Source organism: Triticum dicoccoides, chromosome 3B, assembly GCF_002162155.2.
Source record: "Triticum dicoccoides isolate Atlit2015 ecotype Zavitan chromosome 3B, WEW_v2.0, whole genome shotgun sequence".
Taxonomy (NCBI): domain Eukaryota; kingdom Viridiplantae; phylum Streptophyta; class Magnoliopsida; order Poales; family Poaceae; genus Triticum; species Triticum dicoccoides.
Genome location: NC_041385.1, coordinates 159,485,800 through 159,498,978, shown reverse-complemented (window position 1 = coordinate 159,498,978; position 13,179 = coordinate 159,485,800).

Below are 13,179 nucleotides of genomic sequence, written 5' to 3'. Positions count from 1 at the left end.
CTGTGGAGCTTCTTCGGTGAAAGGATCTTCTTTGACTGACGGAGTGTGTATATGCTCCAAGAACACACCACTCGGAATGGCTCCTCTCTTGGAACCTATCTTTGCTAGATCATCAGCTGCTTGATTTTTCAGTCGGGGTATATGATGGAGCTCCAACCCCTCGAACTTCTTTTCCAGCTTCCTCACTGCACTGCAGTATCCAGTCATGGCTGGGCTTCTCACGTCCCACTCCTTCATCACTTGGTTGACCACTAAATCTGAATCGCCATAGACCATCAGACGACGGACGCCGAGTGAAATGGCCATGCGCAATCCGTATAAGAGGGCTTCATACTCTGCCTCATTGTTAGAGGAATCAAAGTGAATCTGGAGCACATATCTGAGCTTATCTCCTCTGGGGGAAACCAGGACAACCCCAGCACCGGAACCATTCAACATCTTAGAGCCATCAAAAAACATGGTCCAATGCTCCGAGTGAACTTCAGTCGGCTGCTGCTGTTCAATCCACTCGGCGAGGAAATCTGCTATTGCCTGGGACTTAATGGCTTTCTTTGCCTCAAACTTGATATCAAGGGGAAGAAGTTCAATCGCCCATTTCGCCACTCGACCAGTTGCATCTCTGTTGTGCAAAATCTCTGATAGTGGAGCGTCGCTGACGACTGTGATGGAATGATCAGAGAAATAATGAGCAACCTTCTTTGTGGTCATGTATATTCCATACACAAGCTTCTGATAATGAGGATATCTCTGCTTGGATGGAGTCAAGACTTCAGACAAATAATACACTGGGCGCTGAACTTTGAAAGCTTTTCCTTCCTCTTCCCGCTCGACCGTAAGCACTGTACTGACGACTTGTCCTGTGGCTGCAATATAAAGCAACAGAGGCTCTTTGCTGATTGGAGCAGCAAGCACCGGCTGGGTGGAGAGCAGAGCTTTTAGCTCGGCAAACGCTGCATCAGCTTCTGGAGTCCACTCGAACTTGTCTGCCTTCTTCATCAGTCGGTAAAGAGGCAATGCCTTTTCACCGAGTCGTGAGATGAATCGACTTAATGCGGCCAAGCATCCAGTAAGCTTCTGGACATCGTGCACTCGCACAGGGCATTTCATTCGGAGAATAGTGCCGATCTTTTCTGGATTAGCGTCGATCCCTCGCTCGGAAACGAGAAAACCGAGTAACTTGTCACTAGGAACTCCGAATGTGCACTTTGATGGATTGAGCTTGATATCATACCTTCTGAGGTTGGCAAATGTTTCGGCGAGGTCAGCGAGTAGGTCGGAACCTTTTCGTGACTTGACGACGATATCATCCATATACGCTTCCACATTCCGACTGATTTGAGTGAGTAGACACTTCTGAATCATTCGCATAAATGTGGCTCCGGCAATCTTGAGGCCGAATGGCATGGTGATATAGCAGAAGCACCCGAATGGAGTGATGAAAGCTGTTTTTACCTCGTCGGGTCCGTACAGACGGATCTGGTGGTACCCGGAGTAGGCGTCTAGAAAAGACAATCTCTCGCATCCCGCGGTCGAGTCAACAATTTGATCTATGCGAGGGAGAGGAAAATGATCTTTCGGGCAGGCCCGGTTGATGTGCTTGAAATCAATGCACATTCGGAGTGATTTGTCCTTCTTAGGAACCATGATGACATTAGCGAGCCACTCGGAGTGGTATATCTCTCGGATAAATCCTGCCGCCAATAGTCGAGCCACTTCCTCACCAATGGCTTTTCTCTTCTGGACGGCGGACCACCGAAGATGCTCTTTGACTGGTTTTGCTGATGATTCGACTCTTAGGCGATGCTCAGCCAGTCCCTGGGAACACCTGGCATGTCAGCGGGCTTCCATGCAAAAATGTCCCAGTTCTCACGGAGGAACTGGATGAGCGCTTCTTCCTATTTCAGGTCGAGTGTTGTGGAGATGTGGGTCGGAGCTGCATCGGGGTCGGTCGGGTGAATGTGAACAGGCTTCGTCTCACCGGACGACTGAAATGCAGATTCTGTGGCGGGTTTCTTGGATCACAGCAAATCACTCGGATCTGCGTTTTGCTTGTATTCTTCGAACTCGACCGCTGTCACCTGGGAATCAGCAATCTTTGAGCCCTTCTGAAAGCACTCTTCTGCCTTTTTCCGATCACCGGTGACAGTGATCACTCCTTTGGGGCCAGGCATCTTCAATTTGAGGTACACGTAACATGGTCGAGCCATGAACCGTGCATAAGCTGGTCTCCCCAAAATGGCACTCTGAAAATCCACGACCTCAAACGTCAACTTCTCTTTGCGAAAATGTTTCGAATCACCAAACACCACGTCTAGAGCTATTTGGCCGAGTGACTCGGCTTTCTTCCCTGGTATAACTCCATGAAAGCTCATGTTACTGGTGCTCAGTCGGGACATCGGAATGCCCATTCCTTTCAGTGTGTCTGCATACAGCAAATTCAGCCTGCTACCACCGTCCATCAGCACTTTTGTCAGTCGAGTGCCTTCGACAACTGGATCGACCACCAAAGCTTGCCTCCCAGGGGTGTCAATATGAGTCGGGTGATCAGATTGGTCGAATGTGATGGGTGTTTGGGACCATTTCAGATAATTTGCTTTTGCTGGGGTAACCATGTTCACCTCGCGGTTAATGACTTTCAATCGACTCTTGCTTTCCACATCTGCAAAGATCATCAGAGTGGAGTTGACATGCGGATATCCTTCCTCACTGTCCTCCTTGTCTTCGGCCTTGTCCGACTCCTTTTCCTTGTCCTTAGACTGTTTTCCTTGAAACTGCTGGATCAGGAGTCGACATTGGCGAGTGGTATGCGTTGGGTAAATGATATTCCCTTCTTCGTCTTTCTTCGTGTGGATGTGACACGGCATATCCATCACGTCGTTCCCTTCTTTATCCTTTACCTTCTTAGGGTTCCAGGATCCTTTTGGTTTCCCTTTAAACTTTCCATGAGCCACGGCCAGAGCCTCTCCAGGAGCTGCCGGTTTAGCCTTCCGCTTCTGTTTCCGACTGGTGTTTCCCTTCTCCGACTGGCTCGGCTTGTGCTTGCCGCTTCGGAGTCGGTCTTCTTCTTCGCCTTGGCGTACTTGGTAGCAATTTCCATCATCCGACTCAAGGTCATGTCTCCGGTTCGACCAAATTTTAAACTCAATTCTCTGTTCTTGACGCCATCCTTGAAGGCGCAGACTGCCTGATGATCAGACACATTCTCCACAGTATGGTGCAAAGTGATCCATCTCTGAATATACTCCCTGAGAGTCTCATTGGTCTTCTGCACACAGACTTGCAGCTCCGTCAATCCAGCCGGTCGCTTGCAAGTTCCTTCAAACATTCTGACAAACACTCGGGACGGATCTTCCCAAGTGTAAATACTGCTAGGAGGTAACTGATTCAACCACGCTCTGGCAGAACCTTCCAACATGAGGGGCAAATGCTTCATGGCCACCTCGTCATTCCCGCCACCAATCTGAACCGCCACTCGGTAGTCCTCAAGCCAAGTTTCAGGCTTAGACTCACCGGTGAACTTGCTGACTCCTGTTGCCAACCTGAAATTAGGAGGAATCACTGCGGCTCTGATAGCTCTGCTGAAACATTCCGGACCAGAAACGTGCACTCGACTGCTCGTGGGCGCATCTCTGTCGAGTCCACCTCGATGGGCTCTGTTCCGGTCGACCAAGCCTTGCACGATAATGGATCGCGCATCAAAGCCTGGTTCCCTGGGGTCGACTGGAACTCTTCGCCCCGCACTGAGCTGACGTCTGTCATCTTGCTGCCGAGGAGCGTAAGACCCACCCCTCGGAGGAGAAGTGGGCACTCGACGCCTATCATCTCGGTCGTGTCGGTCTCCATATTGGTCTCGCCGATTCTCGCGCCCCTCACGCCGCGGAGGCGATCTGGGACTGTGAGCCGACTGAACCGTATTCGCAGCGACGGATCGACTGTGAATTCTGTTGCGCGACTGCGACATGGCTGAATTCTGATCTCCTGCTGCCCGGAGCAGATCCCTGATCTGCATCAAGCCTCTGCCAGCTTCCGACTGAGAGGGCTGGATGGACTCTGCAATACGGGTCGTAGCTGCTAAATTCTGGATTGGGGTTCGATATACCTGAGTCGGCGGGAAGAGTTGACGTCGACTGGCGTCGGGAACTCGTTGCCGCGCGCGCTCGTCGAGTGCTCGCTGAAGATTCTCCAGGCGAGCGCGTTCGGCCAAATTGGCCAAACGTGCCTCCTCCAAGGCGCGAGCCTCGGGGGTTTCTCCTGCGATGGGAGTATGCAGGGCATCCATGTTCCTGCGGCGAAGTTCCTCTCTTTGCAGAGAGTCGAGTGGCTCGGGCTGGTACTCTTCGTGGTCTCGTGCGGGGTCGCCTCCGTCGCCTGCCCCACCATCACGGGCGAAGCCAGGGGGGCTGCGAGGCCCGTCGACCATCAAGATTTCCGCCGCTGGATCACTGCTATCGCATTCGGATGCAGTCTCTACGGAGCCAGTCGACAGATCGAACAGGCCGTAGAGAGATTCGTCGGGCTCGATTGCCGCAACTTGGGTGGTGGCCGTCTGGCGAGCCACCGCGTGTCTCGCCCACCGCTGAAGCCTCGACCGACCCGAGCGCTTGCGCTGGCGGGAGACCGGGAGGGTGGTCGATAGGGGAGTCGACCGATATGGGGTCGACGGTTGCCGCAACAGAACGCCGCGGACACATGCGCGAAAATGTGTCGCACCGCGGACGGGGAGCGCATCGATGTCGAGTGGAGCCTCCTGGAGCCAGGCGGAGTCGTCGGCGACGAAGGTGAGAGCACCGAGACGAATCTCTCGACCCTCGACCAAAACTCCAGCAGCTACCATGATGAAAGTACTCGGAAGAATCGCAACTTCTCCACAAAATCGCTAAAACACCGGCCCCACGATGGGCGCCAACTGTCGTGGATCTAAGTCTGATAGTAGAGTGGGGGGTAGGTATGGAGAGGCAAGGTCCTAGCTATGGAGAGGTTGTAAACACAAGAGATGTACGAGTTCAAGCCCTTCTCGGAGGAAGTAAAAGCCCTACGTCTCGGAGCCCGGAGGCGGTCGAGTGGATTATGTGTATATGGATTACAAGGTGCCGAACCCTTCTACCTGTGGAGGGGGGTGGCTTATATAGAGTGCGCCAGGACCCCAGCCAGCCCACGTAGGAGAGGGTTTAAGGTGCGTTAAGTCCGGGGCGTTACTGGTAACGCCCCACATAAAGTGTCTTTACTATCATAAAGTCTACTTAATTACAGACCGTTGAAGTGTAGAGTGCCTCTTGACCTTCTGGTGGTCGAGTGAGTCTTCGTGGTTGAGTCCTTCAAGTTAGTCGAGTGAGTCCCTCATAGGTCGACTGGAAGGTGATCTCTTCTAAGGATGTCCTTGGGCAGGGTACTTAGATCAGGTCTGTGACCCTACCCTAGGTACATGACTCCATCACAGGCCCTTCTCGGAAGAAGTAACAGCCCTACGTCTCGGAGCCCGGAGGCGGTCGACTGGATTATATGTGTGAGAGTTACAGGGGTGCGAACCCTTCTGCCAGTGGAGGGGGGTGGCTTATATAGTGGATGTCAAGACCCCAGCCAGCCCACGCAGCGGAGGGTTTAAAGTACATTAAGGCCTGGCGTTACTGGTAACGCCCTACATAAAGTGTCATCATGACCATAAAGACTACTTAATTATAGACCGTTTGGATACAGAGTAGATCTTGAACTCCTGGTGGTCGAGTGAGTCTTCATGGTCGAGTGTCTTCAGGTTCGTCGAGTGTCTTCTAGTCCGTCGAGTGGAGTCCCTCTTGGTCGACTGGAAGACGGCTTCTTCTAAAAGATGTCCTCGGGGAGGGTACCTTGGACAGGTCCATGACCCTACCCCAGGTACATGACTTCATCAGCAGGTGTGATCTCCTAAACACCGTCCGGTGGCAGATCTAAGTCATGCTCATCGTGACTGTGGGACACACCTGTCATGGGCTCGAATCCATCGAAGATCAAGTATCCGCGGATGTCGGTAGTGTAATTCAGGCTTCCAAACCTGACCTGATGGCCAGGGGCATAGCTATCGATCTGCTCCAGCTGGCCAAGCGAATTGGCCCGCAGTGCGAAGCCGCGAAATATGAAGATCTGTCCGGGAAGGAAAACCTCATCCTGGACCTCGTTGTTGTGGATGATTGAAGGAGCCATCAAGCCTTATGGTGACGACACAGTGGAACTCTCAATGAAACACCAATGTCGGTGTCAAAACCGGCGGATCTCGGGTAGGGGGTCCCGAACTATGCATCTAAGGCTAATGGTAACAGGAGGCGGGGGACACAATGTTTACCCAGGTTCGGGCCCTCTCTATGGAGGTAATACCCTACTTCCTGCTTGATTGATCTTGATGATATGAGTGTTACAAGAGTTGATCTACCACGAGATCGTAGAGGCTAACCCTAGAAGCTAGCCTATGATTATGATTGTTGTTGTCCTACGGACTAAACCCTCCGGTTTATATAGACATCGGAGGGGGCTAGGGTTACACAAAGTCGGTTATAGAGAAGGAAATCGACATATCCGAATTGCCAAGCTTGCCTTCCACACAAAGGAGAGTCCCACCCGGACACGGGACGAAGTCTTCAATCTTGTATCTTCATAGTCCAACAGTCCGGCATAAGCATATAGTCCGGCTGTCCGAGGACCCCCTAATCCAGGACTCCCTCACGTGCTCTGCCAACAGTTGGGCCTGCGCACGATCACCTTGGGGGGCCCATATGCATGTGATTGCGCCGCGTGCGTTGCCACGCGATGCAGTTACGTGCGTCATGATGGAGTTACGCGTTGCAAATTAGAACTGCCATCAGGGAGTGCTGATCGATATTCTAGCCGTCCAACTTCCCCTTTAATTCCCGCGGCCGTTATAACCTTAGTCTCTTCAACCTTTTCGATCACGCCCCACAACACAACAAGCACACCCACGATGACACATAGAGAGGGGATGTCTAGCGGCGCTCCAATGGAGTTCGGCTAGCATAAAGTGGAGACCCACGTGAGGGAGACGGATCTCTCGGTTGTGTACACCATCGACCCGACCGTGGTGGACGACTACATCAACATCGTTGAGCAGTTGCTTGCTAGAGACAAGTACAAGGTGGTCGGCATCAACCTCCAGTACACCGCTGGTCTTCCCGGCAAAGATCAGAAGGTTGTTGTTGCCCAGTTGTGCGTGCGCCATCATGTCCTCATCTACCACTACTGCATGGCCACAGAGCCTTGCATCCGTTTTGCCAGGTTTGTCAACAGCACCGACTACAAGTTCACTACGATGGAAACCACCGATGATGTAAAAGCGCTCAGGGTTACGGGCTTGGCCTGCAAGAACCTTATCGAAATTCGTGAGCACTACAGGGTCTGGGGCAACACGAAGAAGGACTCCCTGGTTGAACTCGCCTCGGCCATCATCGACCCCTACTACGAAAAGATGAAGCAGGATGCCTAGAGAACAAGTCCCATATCCTGGTACAGGGCCTGGATGCGGCAACTGGATGAACCTCACCTCAGGTTCGCGGCCAAGAGCGTGTACACATGCTACGAGATGCACAGGCGGACCGTTGACATGAGGAAGTGCATCGTTACCCAAATCAACGAGCCCGGAGCGAGCCACAAACAGAGCAAGCGTCACAAGCAGTAGATGATGATTAGATGATCATTTATGCTAGTTAATCATGCATGTAATATATAGTTTACTTTGGTGTGTGTAAATGGCATGTGTGTAGTAGCCACCTATGTACTTATGCATGTAATAGTTTACTTTGGTGTGTGCAAATGCCATGGTTGTAGTAGCCACCTATGTAAGTGGATATTTAATTTGGTTATGCAACCATTTCCTTATAACTCTCTCTCTCTCTCTCTCTCTCTCTGTGTGTGTGTGTGTGTGTGTGTGTGTGTATGTTGTTGTTCTATATGCAATCCCATCGCACAACATACACGTCTTATTAGCAGCAATCGTCTATGTTATTATTGGTCTTTGCACATATTTTTGATTACAGACTTGTTTGCCACGTATCACACACATCTTGTTATATTGACCCATTTATGTTCTCTTGTCTCAACACAAATAGTTCATCCGAGTGAACCAGATGTCGTATGTCGCACACACCTTGATCTCGCTAACTGTTTCTTTTGTGTTACCTAATCACAAACAGTTCATCCAAGTAAACCGTATGCTTTTTATCGCACACACCTTCATCTGGCTGCCCGTTTCTTTTGTTGCTCTTCATCGCAAACAGTTAATTGCACTGAATCGTATGCCCTACACTACACACGGAACTAAAATCTGAACCGTGTTTGATGCATCCGTCATCACAGACGTTTTGCACATTTTTGACGGTTTTTACACCACCATTTGCAATTAATGCATCGCACACAGTTTCTTCAAAGGGTCTCTGATCATAGTGTCACGTTAGCAGCATCCTGCACTAGTGCATCTATGTCTTCTATTTCAGTGGGTGCTATATTATTCATAATTTATTTATATAAGGTAAAAGGAATATCACTCACGCTAGCACCTATGTCGCATAAACTGTGATAACAATGTTCTCCTATCTTAACTAAGACAACAAGCATGCCAACAACAGGTCTATGTTTATCTTTTTCATCGGGTTTGGCAATTCTAGCAGCTTCAGCACTGAAGTAAATAACATGCCCATCAATATTATCTACCAAGATATCCTTAACCATAGCAACACTAGGTTCAACTTTGATTTGTTCAGCTGGTTTAGGTGTTCTAGTATAACTTTTGTTAACCACAGTTGAAACTTTAACATGTTCCTTCATCCTAATAGGGAAAGGTGGTTTTTCAATATAAGCAGTGGGAACATCTGGATAAACATTATAAATGATAGTTTCTTCTTTAGCTTTTATAGGTTCTTTAATTTCTTTAATTGGTGGTTGATATTTGAACCACTTCTCCTTAGGAAGATTAACATGGGTAGCAAAAGATTCACAAAAGTAAGCTACTATCTCAGAGTCAAGTCCATATTTAGTGCTAAACTTTTGAAAAGCATCGGTATTCATAAAAGATTTAACACAATCAAACTTAGGCTCAATACCTGACTCTTAACCTTCCTCGAGTTCCCAATCTTCAGAGTTGTGTTTAATTCTTTCTAAAAGATCCCACCGGAATTCAATAGTCTTCATAAAAGAACCAATACAAGAAGTATCGAGCATGGATTGATCATTATGAGAAAGCCGAGCATAAAAATTCTGAATAATAATTTCTCTTGAGAGCTCATGATTGGGGTATGAATATAACATTGACTTAAGCCTCCCCCAAGCTACATTATACTTTCTCCTTCACGAGGCCAAAAATTATATATATAATTCTAATCACGATGAACTAGATGCATAGGATAATCTTTTTGATGGAATTCCAATTTCAACCGATTCTAGTTCCAAGATCCAATATCATTGCATGGCCTATACCATGTCAATGCCTTTCACTTCAAAGATAAAGGGAAAACCTTCTTCTTAGCTTCATCTCCGGGTAAACCTACAAGCTTAAACAATCCACAAATTAAATTTCATCCACATATATCAAGTGCATATCAGGATGTTCGGTTCCATCTCCTGCATAAGGATTAGCTAGCAGTTGTTCTACCATACATGAAGGAATTTAATATTCAATATTTTCAGTAGGTGTAGTAGGTTGAGGGGTAACTAATTGCGGTTCCGGTCGAGGTGAAGATACCCCGAACAAACCCCTCAAAGGATTGTTTTCCATAGTAACAAGTGACAGTAAATTTTAGCATGTAGTAATAATTTTTCCTTACCAATTTCCACTTACCAAGAGTGATTCACTCCCCGACAACGGCGCTAGAAAATAGCCTTGGTGACTCACAAGTATATGGGATCAATTGTAGCCTTTTCGATAAGTAAGAGTGTCGAACCCAACGAGGAGCAAAAGGAAATGACAAGTGATTTTCAGCAAGGTAGTGTCTGCAAGTGCTAAAATTGTAAGTAACAGAGTAGTTTGATAGCAAGGTAATTTGTAACGAGCAAGTAATGGTAGTAGTAACAAAAGTGCAGCAAGGTCGCCCAATCCTTTTGAGGCAAAGGACAGGCTAAAACGGTCCCTTATAATAAGCAAGGTGTTCTTGAGGGTACACATGACTTTCATCTAGTCACTTTCATCATGTTGGTTCGATTCGTGTTCGCTACTTTGATAATTTGGTATGTGGGTGGACCGGTGCTTAGGTGTTTCTCTTAGCCTCTTACTTGAACAAACCTCCTACTTATGATTAACCCCCTCGCAAGCATACGCAACTACGAGAAAATTATTAAGAAAAATTCTAACCATAGCATTAACCTTTGGATCCAATCGGTCCCTTACAGAATATCGCATAAACTAGGGTTTAACTTCTGTCACTCTCGCAAACCATCATCTAATAACTACTCCACAATGCATTCTCTTAGGCCCAAATATGGTGAAGTGTCATGTAGTCGATGTTCACATGACACCACTAAGGGAATCACAACATGCATATCATCAAAATATCGAATGCATATCAAGTTCACATGATTACTTGCAAAACATGATTTCTCCCGTGACCTCAAGAACAAAAGTAACTACTCACAAATGATAATCATGCTCAAGATCAGAGGGGTATTAAATAGCATAATGGATCTGAACATATAATCTTCCACCAAATAAACCACATAGTAATCAACTACAAGATGTAATCAACACTACTAGTCACCCACAAGCACCAATCTATAGTTCTGGTACAAAGATTGAACACAAGAGATGAACTAGGGTTTGAGAGGAGATGGTGGTATTGAATATGTCGATGGAGATAGCCCTCCCCAAGATGGGAGAGTTGTTGGTGATGATGATGACAATGATTTCCCCCTCCAGGAGGGAAGTTCCCATGGCGGAATCGCTCAACCGGAGGGCAAAAGTGCTCCCGCCCAAGTTCTACCTCAAGACGGTGGCGCTTCGTCCCGAAAGTCCTCTCCTTATTTTTTCTAGGTCAAAATGACTTATGTACCAGAAGAGGGGCACCGGAGGTGGGCCAAGATGAGCATAACCCACCAGGGCGTGCCTGGGCTCCCTAGCGCGCCCAGGTGGGTTGTGCCCACCTGGTGGGCCCCCTTCGGTACTTATTGGCTCCAAAAATTCTCATTTAGTCCATAAAAAATCCTCGTGAAGTTTCAGCTCATTTAGAGTTGTGCACAATAGGTAGCCTGACGTAGCTTTTTCAGGTCCAGATTTCCAGCTGCCGGAATTCTCCCCCTTTGTGTGTACCTTGCATATTATGAGAGAAAAGGCATTAGAATTACTCCAAAAGCATTATTATGCAATAAAACAACATAAATAACAGTAGGTAAACATGATACAGAATGGACGTATCAGATGCCTTGGGGCCTTTAGCCATGAAGCATCTTCCAATTCCTTCATTTGGTGAGTCAAATATGTCGTTGGAGTTGGTTGACACAAGTGCAAGACTGGCAACACCTTCATCTTGAATATAGTCCAAGTCGGAGTGATAGCTTCTCTCTGAGTAGTTGTCGGTGTCGGAACCAAAACCCCATTCACCAACATGAGCTTGATGTCTTCGTCTTGTGTAGCTCTTTGATGACTTGTCCTTCCTTTCCGAATCATTGCTTCTACGAGAGGGTCTTCGTTCATAACGATCATTTCTACTCCTTCTCTCTCTTGGAGGTGATTCATCTCTTCTACTCCTCCTTTTAGGTGAGTCTTCTCTTTTCTTGTAGGGAGCCGTACACTTATTGGAGAAGTGTCGGGGTCTTCCACAATTGTAGCAATTACGATCACGACTAGAAGATCTTTTGTCACTGTAGGACCTTGACTTGGAACTTCTCTCTTTGCTTCTATTCTTGTAGAATTTGTTGAAGTTCTTCATCATTAAGCTTAATTCTTCATTGGAGACTAGCTTGTCACTTGATGTTGTACGAGCATCAGTTGAAGCTTTGTGAGCACCACTTGACTTGTTGTGGAGCTCATCCTTATCCTTGAGTGATATCCCATGAGCAACAATTCTACCAATGACTTCCATTGACTTGAGGTCTTTGTAATTGGGCATCATTTGGATCAAGGTGCACATGGTATCATATTTTCCATCCAAGGCTCTAAGGATCTTCTTGATGATGAATCTGTCAGTCATCTCTTCACTTCCTAAGCCGGCAATCTCATTTGTGATGAGAGCAAACCTAGAGTACATTTCAGCGACACCTTCACCATCCTTCATTTTCAACTTGTCAAGTTGACTTTGAAGCACATCCAACTTGGATTCCTTGACGGACTCGGTACCTTTGTGCATATCAATCAAAGTATCTCAAACTTCATTTGCATTCACAAGGCGGCTGATTTTGTTGAAACGGGGCATAATCCATTGAAGAGAATATCACAAGCTTGAGCAATGTATTGCAACATCTTCAATTCATCTGCGGTGGCTTCACGATCCGGTTCTCTTCCATCTTCAAAGTATTCACCTTGCAAGCCAATACGAACAACAACCCAAACAACGGGCTTATGACCAAGAATATGCATTTTCATCTTATGCTTCCAACTAGCAAAATTTGTACCATCAAAGTAAGGACCTCTACGGTGATAATTTTCCTCGCTAGACGCCATACTCTCCTAGGTCGTGAAACCAAGGCTATGATCACCAAAGCTATGGAAATCAAGGCTAATGGAGACCAAAGCTCTGATACCACTTGTAGGATCGAAAGTATGTCCAGAGGGGGGGGGGGGTGATTAGACTACTTGACCAAATAAAAATCTATCGTTTTCCCAATTTTAGTTGTGGGCAGATTTTAGCAATTAGCACAAGTCAAGCAATCAACCTACACATGCAATTCTAAGAGTATAGCAGCGGAAAGTAAAACATTGCACGTGAAGGTAAAGGGAAGGGTTTGGAAAAGGCAAACACAATGTAGACATGGAGATTTTTGGCGTGGTTCCGATAGGTGGTGCTATCGTACATCCATGTTGATGGAGACTTCAACCCACGAAGGGTAACGACTGCGCAACTCCACAGAGGGCTCCATCCACGAAGGGTCCATGAAGAAGCAACCTTGTCTATCCCACCATGGCCATCGCCCACGAAGGACTTGCCTAACTCGGGTAGATCTCCAAGAAGTAGGCGATCTCTTTGCCCTTACAAACTTCTTGGTTCAACTCCACATCTT